Here is a 16,326-nt window from a genome sequence, read left to right on the forward strand (position 1 = left end):
ACTTGGTTCAAAGGCTCCTATACATTCACTTAACATCTCCCAAAATCTCTCTCTCTCCTCTGCATTCCTCTCTTCTCCAGGTGCATACACGCTTATTATGACCCACTTCTCGCATCCAACCTTTACTTTAATCCACATAATTCTTGAATTTACACATTCATATTCTCTTTTCTCCTTCCATAACTGATCATTTAACATTACTGCTACCCCTTCCTTTGCTCTAACTCTCTCAGATACTCCAGATTTAATCCCATTTATTTCCCCCCACTGAAACTCTCCTACCCCCTTCAGCTTTGTTTCGCTTAGGGCCAGGACATCCAACTTCTTTTCATTCATAACATCAGCAATCATCTGTTTCTTGTCATACGCACTACATCCACGCACATTTAAGCATCCCAGTTTTATAAAGTTTTTCTTCTTCTCTTTTTTAGTAAATGTATACAGGAGAAGGGGTTACTAGCCCATTGCTCCCGGCATATATCGATTAGGACTTGGTTTACTTGGTCCCACTTTATGTTTTTGTTATTGAAGTTGAATTTGGTAAATGCTCCCTCGTGACTAATCTCATTATGTCGGTCTGGGGCTCCGCGCATACATGTCTGAACCTCAATTATGTTGTGATCTGAGTATATTGTTTTTGATATGGTGACATTTCGTATCAGATCATCATTGTTAGTGAAGATGAGGTCTAGTGTATTCTCCAGTCTAGTAGGCTCTATTATTTGCTGGTTTAAATTGAATTTTGTGCAGAGATTTAAAAGCTCGTGTGAGTGTGAGTTTTCATCAGAGCTGCCTCCTGGTGTTATTACTGCAACAATATTATTTGCTATATTCCTCCATTTTAGGTGCCTTAAGTTGAAATCCCCCAGGAGAAAGATGTTGGGGGCAGGAGCTGGAAGATTTTCCAGACAGTGGCCAATTTTTAACAGCTGTTCCTGGAATTGCTGGGATGTTGCATCTGGAGGCTTGTAGACTACCACAATGACTAGGTTTTGGTTCTCGATCTTTACTGCTAAAACTTCCACTACATCATTTGAGGCATTAAGCAGTTCTGTGCAAACAAGTGACTCTGCAATGTACAGGCCAACCCCCCCCCCCTTATGCCTGTTCACTCTGTCACATCTGTATAGGTTGTAACCTGGGATCCATATTTCGTTGTCCAAGTGATCCTTTATGTGGGTCTCTGTGAAATCCGCGAACATTGCATTTGCCTCTGCAAGCCGTCCACGGATGAAAGGTATTTTGTTGTTCGTTGCTGGCTTTAGACCCTGTATATTTGCAAAGAAGAATGTCATCGGACTGGTGGTATTGTTGGTACTGGGGGAGGGGACTTTTTTCCGGCATTAGTATCTGTATCTGATAATGTACAATAAGATATTGTTTCAGACTATGGAACAATGCTCTTCTCCAGACTGAGGGACTGACCACCTAAAAACTTTAAGGGTGATGGACTGATTACATCGTCTTCAAGTCTCTTCTGCTTCTATCAACTTTTCTGTACTCGACTGAAGAAGCCTACTGTGTAGGCGAAACGTTTCGAAATAAAGATACCTAACTGTTGCATATGTGTCTTACCTAACAACCTGTCGGTATTTTTATACCATTTTAATGTACAATAAGATCATGTTCAAGCAAGAGACACGGATGAACAGATGAAGCATCTACAACCAGAACAGAGGTAAGTCTGTACATTTTGCTTCACGAGTGCACTGACGTCGCTTCACAGAATTGATGGTCTTCTCGTGACTGGCTGGATGAAGTGAGCTGTTAGCATAACAGTGGGGCTCCTCCTGCTATACTCTTAACTGCCGGTTCACTTTGTGGGAAGAGCAAGTCTATACATGCGTCGCATAAATTGTAATATACTCTTCACAAGCCACACCTCGTGTTAGCGCAGTGGATTATACATCGACTCGGCCAAATATCAAATTTGGAGCTACTCAGATTAAACTTATGGGTTATTATCCTTCTTGTATAATAAAATACAAGGAATGGTTGTAATTATAACCGGTAAGCCAGCGTATGGTCTCGGTCAGATGTCCAAAAGCTGTGTGTCATGGCTAAGACCTTACCTATCCTATGGAATATATTGTCAGTAATATTTTGAAGTTTATCAGATAAAACCTTCTTTAGTTACTCAAAATAAATGAAAAATCACTTTGTTTAGTAAAATTGGTAAAATCAAACTTACGCCACTTTAAAGCAGCATGAACCTTACGCTCAGAAAACCACTCAAGTGGAGAAAATTTGAAGCCGATCAGATGAATCATTCTCCAGTTAACATACAGATTACAAATATTCCTAATTTTTTAACTATTTTTTCTATATTTGGCTTACACACACACACACACACACACACACACACACACACACACACACACACACACACACACACACTAACTCAACAGACACTATAATGTCCCTAAGTTGCACCAGCCATTAAATATTGCAGTTATTCTGAAGAGCCGCATTAAAATTTATTTAACGTGATTTAACGGAAATAAATATGACACACTATTTTACACATAAAATGGCCAAATCTGCTCCTACACACTTGAATTACACTCTCCATCGTCTTCAGTTAAAAGGCACATTTTTCTGAACGTTTTTAGGTAAGCCGCTGGAAGTTATCCCAGCCATTTTAGGATGTTGAAAATGTTGAAAATCGTTTATAACAGCGATAAATTGAAGAATAAGATACGTGCAAAAGTCGAGTGTCTTTATTGTTGACTGAAATCCTTGGCCTATGCAGTAGGCCTCTTCAGTTATATACAGAGGCTGCAGGCCATTCTGGGATGCTAGGAATAACTTCAACTTCTCTGGTCATAGAACACGGACACACGCAAAATATTCCAAGACTTTAGTCCTAGTTACCGTGCACAAGTGCTGAAATTTTTTTATGCCAATTCCATGACGTACTGTTGACTTACGAATGAAATATAAAGCAAAGGTTGGAGGGGGGAAAGGCAAGGGGAAAAAATCCAAACAACCACTTCAGAAGGTCTTCCTCTGGGGACACTTGATTACCACTTAAAATGACAATAACCATACCATCTACATTACAGCCACTACCACTACTACAAGTACTACTACTATCACCGCCTCCACAACTACTAGTACTAATAGCAGTAATACTGCTATTAATATTACAACTACCACCGTCTCCACCATCACCTTTACTACTGCAACTAGTAGTACTACCACTACTACTAGTAGTACTACCACTACTAGTAGTACTACCACTACTAGTAGTACTACCACTACTAGTAGTACTACCACTACTAGTAGTACTACCACTAGTAGTACTACCACTACTAGTAGTACTACCACCACTACTAGTAGTACTACCACCACTACTGGTAGTACTACCACCACTACTGGTAGTACTATCACTACTAATAGTAGTACTATCACTACTAATAGTAGTACTACCACTACTAGTAGTACTACCACTAGTAGTACTACCACCACTACTAGTACTACCACTACTACTAGTAGTACTACCACTACTACTAGTAGTACTACCACTACTAGTAGTACTACCACTAGTAGTACTACCACTACTAGTAGTACTACCACCACTAGTAGTACTACCACTACTAGTAGTACTACCACTACTAGTAGTACTACCACTACTACTAGTACTACAACCACTACTAGTACTACCACTAGTACTACCACTAATACTAGTGCTACCACTACTAGTACTACCACTAATACCTAGCAGTGCCACCACCACCACTAGTACCACCAATTACTAGTACTACCACCACTAGCACCACCACTCACTAGCAGTACCACCACCACTAGTACCACCACCACTACTAGCACCACCACCACTAGCAGCAGTACCACTCAATACCAGCAGTACCACCAACCAGCAGTAGCAGTTCACCACCCCACTAGTAGTACTAGCACCACCAGTAGTAATACCACTGACTACAGTAGTACTACCACCACTAGCAGTACTCACAACCAACAGTAGCATTACCACCACTAGCAATTACCCACTACAACTAGTACTCACCACTCAGTGCCAGTAGTACTCACCACCATGCCAGTAGCACTCACCACCACTGCTAGTAGTACCACCACCAGTAGTACCACCCACCACTACTAGCACACTCACCACCACTAGTAGCACCACCACCACTAGTAGTACTCACCACCACCACTGGCAGTACTATCACCACCACTGGCAGTAGTACTACCACTAGTACTCACTACTAGTAGTACCAGCAATACTGTCACCACTAGCAAAGTACTTTCAACACCACCACTAGTAGTACTTCACCACCACTACTGGGGCAAATTACCTCACATCACTAGCAGTGCCTACCAATTACCAAAGTACCACCACCAGCAGTACCACCACCTGCAGTACCACCAGAAGTGCAGTACCAATTAGCAGCACTAGTAGTGGCAGTACCATGGTAGCACTACTAGTAGTGGGCAGTACCATTAGTAGTGGTGGCAGTACCACTAGCAGTGCAGAAGTACTCACTAGTAGTAGCACTACCAGTAGCGGCAGAAGAATTACCCAGCGGCAGTAGTACCACCATATTGGTGGTGCTACTCACTGCAGTCAGGTAGCACTAGTTAGCAGCAGCACCACTAGCAGCAGTGGCAGCACTCACTGGGCGGTGGCAATACTACTAGTGGCGGCACTACCACCAGCAGCGGCAGCACCACCAGTAGCCAGTATGTGCACCAATAGCAGCAGCACCACCACAGCAGCACCACCAATAGCAGCAGCACCACCAGCAGCAGCACCACCAGCGGCACTCACCACCAGTGGCACTACCACCAGCAGCGGTGGTAGTACCACCAGTAGTGCGGCAGTACCACCAGTAGTGGCAGGTAGCACCACTAGCAGTGGTGGCAGTACCCACCACCACCAGCAGCACCACCACCGCACCACCACCACTAGTGCAGTACCACCACCAGTACCACCACTCACTATAGTACTCACCAATTAGCACCACCACTACCAGCAATTACCAATTACCAGCAGTACCACCACCACTAGCACCACCTCCGCCACCAGCAATACCAACACTGCCACTACAGTAGTGGCCAATCTCCACTACCAGCAGCACCACCACACCGCCACTAGTAGCACCACCACCACTAGCATTACCACCACCAGCACCACCACCACTAGCAGCACCACCACCAATTAAAGTACCACCACCACTAGCACTCCACCACCTCACCAGCACCACCACCAGCAGTACCACCACCACCACTAGCAGTGGCCACCACCCCACCACTAGTACTACCCACCACTACTAGTAGTACTAATATTCACTAGTAGCAATTCACCACTACCAGTAGTACTACCACTACTAGTAGTACCACCACCACTGGGCAGTACCACCCACCACTAGCACCACCACCACACCAGTAGCAATTACCACTACCACTAGCAGCACTCCACCACCACTAAGTAGCAGCACCACCAGCAGTGCACCACCACCACCACATTAGTACCACCAGTAGTACCATTAGGCAATTGGCTCACTCACTAGTAGCACTACCACCACCAGCACTACCACTACTCTAGCAGCAGCAATTACTCACCAATAGCAGCAATGCCCACCCCACCACCACTAGTAGCACTACTACCACTAATAGCAGCACTACCACCCACCACTAGCAGTAACATTACTCACTACTAGTAGTACTCACCACCACTCTGTGCAGCAGCACCACTAGGTACTACCACAACCACTAGCAGCACCACTACCAATAGCACCACCACCAATTACCAGTAGTACTCACCACCACTAGCAGCACTGGTCTCACCACTAGCAGCACACCACCACCACCAGTAGCAGTACTGACCACTAGCAGCACTACCCACCACTACCATTAGTACCATCACCCTTCAGTAGTACCATTACATTACCACTCATCAGCAGTACCATTAGTTCACCAATTACCAGTAGCAATTATTAAGTACCACTAATTACCAGTAGTTCACACCACTCACTAGCAGTACTACCACTACTACTCAGTAGTACTACTACCAGCAGCAGCACCACCACCAGCAGCAATCACCACCACCAGCAAAGTATTCACCACCACCACCAGCAGCAGCTACCACCAGCAGCAGCACCACCAGCACCACCACCAGCAGCACCACCACCACCAGCAGCAGCACCACCAGTCACCACCACCAGCAGCACCACCAGCACCACCAATTACCAGCAGCAGTACCACCATCACCACCACCACCAGCAGCAGCACCACCACCAGCAGTGCACCACCACCAGCAGCAGCACCACCACCAGCAGCAGCACACCACAGCAGCAAAGCACCACCACTAGCAGCACCACCAGTAGCACCACCACCAGCAGCAGCACCACCAGCAGCACCACCACCACCAGCAGCAGCACCACCAGCAGCAATCATCACCACCAGCAGCACCACCACTCAGCAGCACCACCACCACCAGTAGCACTACCACCAGCAGCACCACCACCACCAGCAGCACCACCACCAGCAGGCACCACCACCACCAAGTAGCACCACCACCAGCAGCACCACCACCACCAGCAGCACCACCACCAGCAGCACCTCACCACCACCACTAGCAACACCACCAATTTACCAGCAGTAGCTGAATTTCACCAGCAGCACCACCAACCAATTGAAGTAGCACCACCACCGACTGACTAGCAGCACCACTACCACCAGTGCGCAAAGTACTCACCACCACCACTAGTAGTACCTCACCACCACTCACCAGTAGTCTTCCACCACCACTACCAGTAGCACTACTCAATTACCACTAGTAGCACTACCACTACTACTAGCAAGTAGCACTACTACCACACCAGCAGTACCACCACTACCAGTAGTAGTACTACTACCAGTAGTACCACCACCACTAGCAGCAGTACCACCACTAGCAGTACCACTCCACCACCAGTAGTACTACCACTCACTACCAGTAGCACCACTCACCAATAGCACTCACTAATAACCAACAGAAACACCATCACCAGCAGTACCACCATCTCACCACTACATGGCGACCACCACCAGCAGCAACCACCACAGCAGTACTCACTACCAATAGCAGCACCACCACCAATAGCACTACCACAACCACTAGCAGCACTACCACCACCACTCAGCAGCAGTACCACCACCAGTAGCAGCACCACCACCAGCAGCACCACCACCACTACCAGCAGTGTCATCACCAATAGGTAGTACTACCACCACTACTAGTAGTACTACCACTACTAGTAGTACTACCACTACTACTAGTAGTACTACCACCACTACTAGTAGTACTACCACCACTACTAGTAGTACTACCACCACTACTAGTAGTACTACCACCACTACTAGTAGTACTACCACTACTACTAGTAGTACTACTACTAGTAGTACTACCACAACTACTAGTAGTACTACCACTACTAGTAGTACTACCACCACTACTAGTAGTACTACCACTACTTCTAGTAGCAGTACTACTACTACTAGTACTACCACCACTACTAGTAGTACTACCACTACTACTAGTAGTACTACTACTACTAATAGTAGTACTACCACTACTAGTAGTACTACCACTACTAGTAGTACTACCACTAGTAGTACTACCACCACTAGTAGTACTACCACCACTACTAGTAGTACTACCACCACTACTAGTAGTACTACCACCACTACTATTAGTACTACCACTACTAGTAGTACTATTAGTACTACCACTACTAGTAGTACTACCACTACTACTAGTAGTACTACCACTACTAGTAGTACTACCACTACTACTAGTAGTACTACCACTACTACTAGTAGTACTACCACCACTACTAGTAGTACTACCACCACTACTAGTACTACCACCACTGCTAGTAGTACTACCACCACTACTAGTACTACCACTACTAGTACTACCTCTACTACTAGTAATACTACCACTGCTACTAGTAGTACTACCTCTACTACTAGTAGTACTACCACTGCTACTAGTAGTACTACCACTACTAGTATTACTACCACTACTAGTAGTAGTACTACCACTACTAGTAGTACTACTACTAATAGTAGTACTACCACCACTACTAGTAGTACTACCACCACTACTAGTAGTACTACCACTACTACTAGTAGTACTACTACTACTAATAGTACTACCACCACTACTAGTAGTACTACCACTACTACTAGTAGTACTACTACTACTAATAGTACTACCACCACTACTAGTAGTACTACCACTACTACTAGTAGTACTAATACTACTAATAGTAGTACTACCACTACTACTAGTAGTACTACTACTACTAATAGTACTACCACAACTACTAGTAGTACTACCACTACTACTAGTAGTACTACTACTACTAATAGTAGTACTACCACAACTACTAGTAGTACTACCACTACTACTAGTAGTACTACTACTACTAATAGTAGTACTACCACAACTACTAGTAGTACTACTACTACTAATAGTAGTACTACCACTACTACTAGTAGTACTACTACTAGTAGTACTACCACAACTACTAGTAGTACTACCACCACTACTAGTAGTACTACCACCACTACTAGTAGTACTACCACCACTACTAGTAGTACTACCACCACTACTAGTAGTACTACCACCACTACTAGTAGTACTACCACCACTACTAGTAGTACTACCACCACTACTAGTAGTACTACCACTACTACAATTTCTCCACTCACCTCAATTTTCCGTGTCTTGTCTTATTCCTTTCAACCTTTCCTCTTCTTTTCCATTTTAACTGACTTGTTTCTTGTTCCCCTCCACCCTCTTCCCTTCACTCTCCTCGCCCTTTCCCCTTCCCTCTCTTCCTCGCCGCCTCCCATTCCTCTTCTCATCCCATCCCCTACTTCCCCTCTTCTTTTCTTTTCTTTTACCTTGCTTCTATATCCTCTTCCCCTTGAAATCGCTCCTTTTCCCCTCTCCATCTCCCCTTCTTCTCTTATCCCCTCCTCTCCTCCCTATCTTCCCTCTTTCCCTCCCTATCTTCCCTCTTCCCCTCCCCATCTCCCATCTTCCCCTCGCCATCGCCCCCTCCTCTCCCCATCTCCCCTCTTCCCCTCCCCTCCTCCTCCCCTCTTCTTCATCTCTTTCCTAATTAATAATCACAGAATCCGATGGCTCGCGATCCTAATTAAAAAATCTAATTATAAAAAAGGCTAATTACCCTGGTGGAATATGACAATGGTGGGTGGGAGAGACGGTGGGACTGGGTGGGTGGGAGAATGAGGGTGGGACTGGGTGGGTGGGAGAATGAGGGTGGGACTGGGTGGGTGGGAGAATGAGGGTGGGACTGGGTGGGTGGGAGAATGAGGGTGGGACTGGGTGGGTGGGAGAGTGGGTGGATCTGGGTGGGTGGGAGAAAGATTGAGGACCTGGGTGGGTGGGAGAAAGAAGGTGGTTCTAGGTGGGTGGGAGAAAAAGGGTGGACCTGGGTGGACAGGAGAAAGAGAGTGGACATGTGTAGGTGGGAGAAAGAGGGTGGATCTAGGTGGGAGGAAGAAAGAGGGTGCACCTGGGTGGGTGGAGACAACGGGTGGACCTAGGTGGGTGGGGGAAAGAGGGTGGGACTGGGTGGGTGGGAGAAAGGGTAGACTTTGGTGGGTGGGAGAAAGAGGGTGGGCCTGGGTGGGTGGGAGAAAGAGGGTGGAACTAGGTGCGTGGGAGAAAGATGGTGGACCTCGGTGGGTGGGAGAAAAAGGGTGGACCTGGGTGAGTGGGGAAAGAGAGTGCACTTGAGTGGGTGGAGAAAGAGGGTGGACCTAGGTGGGTGGGAGAAAGAGGGTGGACGTGGGTGGGTAGGTAAGGGAAAGAGAGTGCATCTGCAATAGTGAGAGAAAGAGAGTGGGCCTGGGAGGGCGAGAGAGAGGGTGGACCTGGGTGGGTGGGAGAAAGAGGGTGGACCTAAGTGGGTGGGAGAAAGAGGGTGGACCAGGGTGGGTAGGGGAGAGAGCGTGCTCCTGGGTGGGTGGGAGAAAGAGGGTGCACCTGGATGGGTAGGAGAAAGAGGGTGCTCCTGGATGGGTGAGAGAAAGAGGATGCACCTGAGTGGGTGGGAGAAAGAGGTTGCGCCTGTGTGGGTGGAAGAGGGTGGGCTTTGGTGGGTGGAAGAAAGAGGATGGGACTGGATGGTTTTCAAAACTGACGTCACACCTGGGGTAACAGCATCTTATTTCATCCAGATACATTACTAGGGAGAAACCAAGAGAGAGAGAGAGAGAGAGAGAGAGAGAGAGAGAGAGTGAGCATCTTGTAGGCCAACATTAGAGGTTTCATTACTAATGGAGAGCTCACACACAGTTTTGTGAACACTCGACGTCCCAACATGATAGCTGTTGTTGAAACATTTTTGGACGACAGGACTCCAGAAAATTTTGTAAGAATTGCTGGCTACACCTCATGGATGAGAAGAGACAGACAAGGGCAAGGAGGAGGTGTTACTGTGTGCTTCTCTAAAAGTGTATATGCCCAGCACATTGATGTTGCCATTCCTACTCATCTTGAAATGATGTTCTTCAAGCTATACATAAACACTAGTACCTCTGTACTAGCACAGAAGACAACACTCAATACCGAAGAATCCTGGAATCATCACTTATCTCTATATCCAACAACTTTAACCAGAATAGTGGCTTCTATAACATAGCTGAACCACTTGCCAAGAAACTTCTTCATCGCTATCCCACATAAGAACACTGTAGAAGGTCTGCTCATATACTTATCCAATCTCCCTTCCAAGCTACCCAAGATTTTAGACTCTATAACCCCACTCGGTACATCATCAGATGCAGCATTCTCCACCTGACCCAGCATTCTGAACCTGACTATAAATACCCCAGGTAGATCTGTTTGTGACTTGAAAAAGCTCACTGTGTGGGCGAAACGTTGTCAATAAAGGATCACATTACACTGCATGTGTGTTTATATTTCCATCGCATGTGCAATGTATAGACACCGGTGGCAACATGCAGACCCCATCAACTTCCTAATGGAAAATATGGACTCTCTTCTGCTACAACACAACTGTCAACATATCATAATTGTTGGTGACCTCAACCAACACCTTATATAGAGGGACTTTGATGACCATGCAGTATCTGACATGAGAAACTTTGTTGCATTCCCTACTCACATCTCTGGCTCCTTCCTTGACCCAATAGTGAGTGATCTAGCAGAAGGTATAGTCACCTGTCAACCCCTCGGCTACTTTGGATCATCTGACCACAAGGCTGTTTTTACGACACCTAAGATCCCAACAGAACGAGGTGAGGAGTCCACACGCACAACCTGGCTATGGGAAAGAGGTAATTGGCCAGCCCTTTGCTCTGAGCTCGCCATCACCAATTGGAATGCCCTTCTCCAAGGGGATGTTGACAACCAAGTGAAAGCCTTCACTGGACACATCCTTAATCTACAACAAGAACACATTCCTCTCCGGCAATATGTGACGAAACCTTCAAATCAGCCTTGGTTTGGCTTTCGTTGTAGAGAGGCTGCTGCTGCTAAGTACAAGGTATGGCGAAGGTATAAGAGACACCCTACCACCTATAACAGGAACTTGCACAGGCAAGCCTGTAGGCATATGGGTGACGTTCAAAAGTGGGCCATCGCTAAATGGGAGGTGGATACAAAAAGAAAGCTAGCATCAGGTAGGATAGGCTCCAAAACCTGGTGATCTCTGGTCAAGGACAGGAAAGGTTATCTGCCTGATGAACTCATTCCACCTCTAAATCGACAGGATGGGAACACCTCTGCTAGTAGTCAAGAAAAAGCGGACCTCTTTGCTGAACACTTTGCTACCAAAATGCAAGTTCCTGATCCAGCAAGGGACCCTCCTTGGCTAGCTGCAAGAACTGTGTCAAAACTGTCAGTGGTGACAAGGCAGGAGGAGGTGCATTTCCTTCTCAAATCGCTTGACCAAGAAAAGGCTGTGGGCCCAGACAAGTTGAGCCCAAGATTGCTGAGAAGATGTGCAGACCAGCTAGCAGCACCTCTAACTCGCATCTTTCAGCACAGCCTAGTACAGTGTAAATGGCCTTCTCTGTGGAAAGAGGCAAATGCAGTCCCTGGTCACAACAAGAAGAGCAGAGCAGACATCAGCAACTACAGACCAGTGTCACTCCTGTCAATTACAGGCAAGCTCCTTGAGACAATAATCTCAAGACAAACGAGAAGAGTTTTTTGACTACCAATCACTACTTTGTGACCGTCAATATGGCTTCAGGAAAGGCTACTCTGCTGCTGATCTGTTGTTAAACCTCTCCACTAAGTCATCTGTGTGGTAACACTAGACATTGCTGGTTCTTTCGACCGGGTGTGGCACCAGGGCCTCTTAGCAAAACTGCAAGCTCTGGGAACTGCAGGATCTACGCTATATCTCCTCAGCGATTACCTTCATGGTAGATCTCTAAGGGTAGTTCTCAATGGAACCAAATCAGCAAGACATCCTACTGGGGCAAGTATTCCACAAGGAAGCGTGCTGGGACCATTGTTATGGAATGTCTACTTCAATGACCTTCTTTATCTCATCCCAGAATATCATGCACATGCAGACTACTGTACAATGATATTCACTTATCCAAGAGAAGAAATGTCAACTGCTCTAAGCTACATCAATCATCAGCTAAGAGCTATATCAACTTGGGGAAATAGATGACAAGTAATATTTGCGCCTGAGAAAACACAAATGATGATCTCTAGGCACCATGATGGTAATGCCAGTGCAGTAGTAAGGATGAATGGGAGGGAGTTGGCACCTGAGGAAGAAGTTGATATCCTTGGGGTGAAATTTGACTCTAAACTGACCATGAAGAACCACGATGTAAACTTTAAAAACAAGGCAGCCAGGAAGTTTACAGCACTTCGCCGTATCTCGTATCTGCTTGACAGTAGGGGTTGCAAGATTCTGTACGAGGCACAAGTACGCTCACACCTTGAGTATGCTCCACTTTCTTGGTTTACCTGCCCCCCCCCCCTCTCATCTGGGACTGCTTGACAGAATAGAGAACAGAGCAAGACGTCTCATCTCTCGCCTGGACCCATCCTGGATAGATCTGTCATTTCAGCAGAGCCTTCAACACAGGAGGGATGTGGGTGGCCTTACTGTTATGTACAAGGCCAATATTGTCAAAGTGCCACACTTGGATCCACTTCGAGGACAGCAAGAAGCAATCTTCTATACCACAAGACGGGCAGAAAGCAGCAACTTCACTCTGGCTGTATCCTTCTCCAGAACAACACTTCGTCTGAGATCATTTATCCTGAGGATGACTCGAGTATGGAACACATTCGTACAGCATTATGATGTCAACGAAATAAAGTCAGTTGAACAAATGAAAATGCTGGCCCATAGATGGCTCCAATTTCATCCTGTTCCCTACTTGTATGTTTCATAACAATAAAAATGCTTTCAAATGAGCTGATGTAGGTAACAGCTCTTAGTTTGTCAATAAAGTTAGATATACTTAACCTGTAAATAGCTTGTCGATAAAGCTAGGATCCTTAACCTAACCTTGTCAAACCCTGTGTAAAAAAAAAAAGTGAGAGAGAGAGAAAGAGTGAAAGAGAGAATGAAAGAGAGAGAGAGAGAGAGTGAAGGAGAGAGAGAGTGAAGGAGAGAGAGAGTGAAGGAGAGAGAGAGTGAAGGAGAGAGAGAGTGAAGGAGAGAGAGAGTGAAGGAGAGAGAGAGTGAAGGAGAGAGAGAGTGAAGGAGAGAGAGAGTGAAGGAGAGAGAGAGTGAAGGAGAGAGAGAGTGAAGGAGAGAGAGAGTGAAGGAGAGAGAGAGTGAAGGAGAGAGAGAGTGAAGGAGAGAGAGAGAGTGAAGGAGAGAGAGAGAGTGAAGGAGAGAGAGAGTGAAGGAGAGAGTGAGAGAGAGAGAGTGAGAGAGAGAGAGAGACTGCTATCACCCAGAGTAAAAATATGACTGGAGGATTAGTGACTCATTAGGTCTGGTGCTCAGTTGTAGGAAAAGAAATATATGTGTGTTTTATTGCTTGAAAAGTCTTATGTGTTGGAAGGTTTAATGGGTTGGGGAGTGAGGGAGGAGGGGATGGTGGGAGGGGTTGTAAAGAAGAGGGATTGAGGGGTATGGGAGTGGGGTGAGGGGAGTGAGGAGTGATTGTGTAGTGCAGGAAGTTTTGCCACGTGACATTTGGAGTGTGTGTGTGTGTGTGTGTGTGTGTGTGTGTGTGTGTGTTTGTAATTCGTGCCGAACAGGTAAAACTTGCGATTTTGGCTCAAATAGCAACGCACTTCTTGCCGAATAAGTCAAGCGAAAATTTGTGTATGCAATAATTTAGCAAAAAAAATTTGGCAAAAAATATTTCATTGCATTTGTTTATTGTTAAATTATTGTAAACTTATATAAAATATATTCAGTTAGATTAGGCTAAATTAAATTGCGCTTGTTATAATAAGGTTAGGTAAGTTTTCTAAGGTTCTTTTGGTACAAAATTATTAATTTTTATATTAGCATAAATTAAAAAATAAATCTTTAAATGTATGAGAGAAAATTTTAGAAATGTCTTAATTTTAAATGAGTTCTTGCAAACTGACCAGTTTTACTTATCCGGCAGGACATATATATATATATTATATATAAATATATTATATATATATATAATATATATATATATATATATGTATATATATATGTATATATATATATATTCTTTCAACACACCGGCCGTATCCCACCGAGGCGGGGTGGCCCAAAAGGAAAAACGAAAGTTTCTCCTTTTACATTTAGTAATATATACAGGAGAAGAGGTTACTAGCCCCTTGCTCCCGGCATTTTAGTCGCCTCTTACAACACGCATGGCTTACGGAGGAAGAATTCTGTTCCACTTCCCCATGGAGATAAGAGGAAATAAACAAGAATAAGAACTAGAAAGAAAATGGAAGAAAACCCAGAGGGGTGTGTATATATGTGCTTGTACATGTATGTGTAGTGTGACCTAAGTGTAAGTAGAAGTAGCAAGACATACCTGAAATCTTGCATGTTCATGAGACAGAAAAAAGGACACCAGCAATCCTACCATCATGTAAAACAATTACAGGCTTTCGTTTTACACTCACTTGGCAGGACGGTAGTACCTCCCTGGGTGGTTGCTGTCTACCAACCTACTACCTATATATATATATATATATATATATATATATATATAAGTGCACCACTCACCCTTTTCCCCTCATCAATTCTATGATTCACCTCATCGGTCTATGAAAGATGAGGTTAATCATAGAATTGATGAGGGGAAAAGGGTGAGTGGTGCACTTAGGAGTCTGTGGAGACAAAGAACTTTGTCCTTGGAGGCAAAGAGGGGGAATGTATGAGAGTATAGTTTTACCAACGCTCTTATATGGGTGTGAAACATGGGTGATGAATGTTGCAGCGAGGAGAAGGCTGGAGGCAGTGGAGATGTCATGTCTGAGGGCAATGTGTGGTGTGAATATAATGCAGAGAATTCGTAGTTTGGAAGTTAGGAGGAGGTGCGGGATTACCAAAACTGTTGTCCAGAGGGCTGAGGAAGGGTTGTTGAGGTGGTTCGGACATGTGGAGAGAATGGAGCGAAACAGAATAACTTCAAGAGTGTATCAGTCTGTAGTGGAAGGAAGGCGGGGTAGGGGGCGGCCTAGGAAAGGTTGGAGGGAGGGGGTAAAGGAGGTTTTGTGTGCGAGGGGCTTGGACTTCCAGCAGGCATGCGTGAGCGTGTTTGATAGGAGTGAATGGAGACAAATGGTTTTTAATACTTGACGTGCTGTTGGAGTGTGAGCAAAGTAACATTTATGAAGGGGTTCAGGGAAACCGTCAGGCCGGACTTGAGTCCTGGAGATGGGAAGTACAGTGCCTGCACTCTGAAGGAGGGGTGTTAATGTTGCAGTTTAAAAACTGTAGTGTAAAGCACCCTTCTGGCAAGACAGTGATGGAGTGAATGATGGTGAAAGTTTTTCTTTTTCGGGCCACCCTGCCTTGGTGGGAATCGGCCGGTGTGATAAAAAAAAAATATTGATGATATTTAAATATACATCTCTTTCTTATCATTTGCACAACATCCACGCACATTCAGACTTCCCACTTTGATAATTTTCTTCTTCTTACCCTTTTTAGTAATCTTTACAGGAAAAGGGGTTACTAGCCCATTGTTCCCGGCATTTTAGTTGACTTTTACAACACGCATGGCTTACGGAGGAAAGATTCTTATCCCACTTCCCCATGGATATAAAAGGAAAAGTAATAAGACCAAGAACTAAGATAAAATCAAAGAAAACTCGGGTAAGTGTGTATA

This window comes from Cherax quadricarinatus, chromosome 63, assembly GCF_038502225.1.
Source record: "Cherax quadricarinatus isolate ZL_2023a chromosome 63, ASM3850222v1, whole genome shotgun sequence".
Taxonomy (NCBI): Eukaryota; Metazoa; Arthropoda; class Malacostraca; order Decapoda; family Parastacidae; genus Cherax; species Cherax quadricarinatus.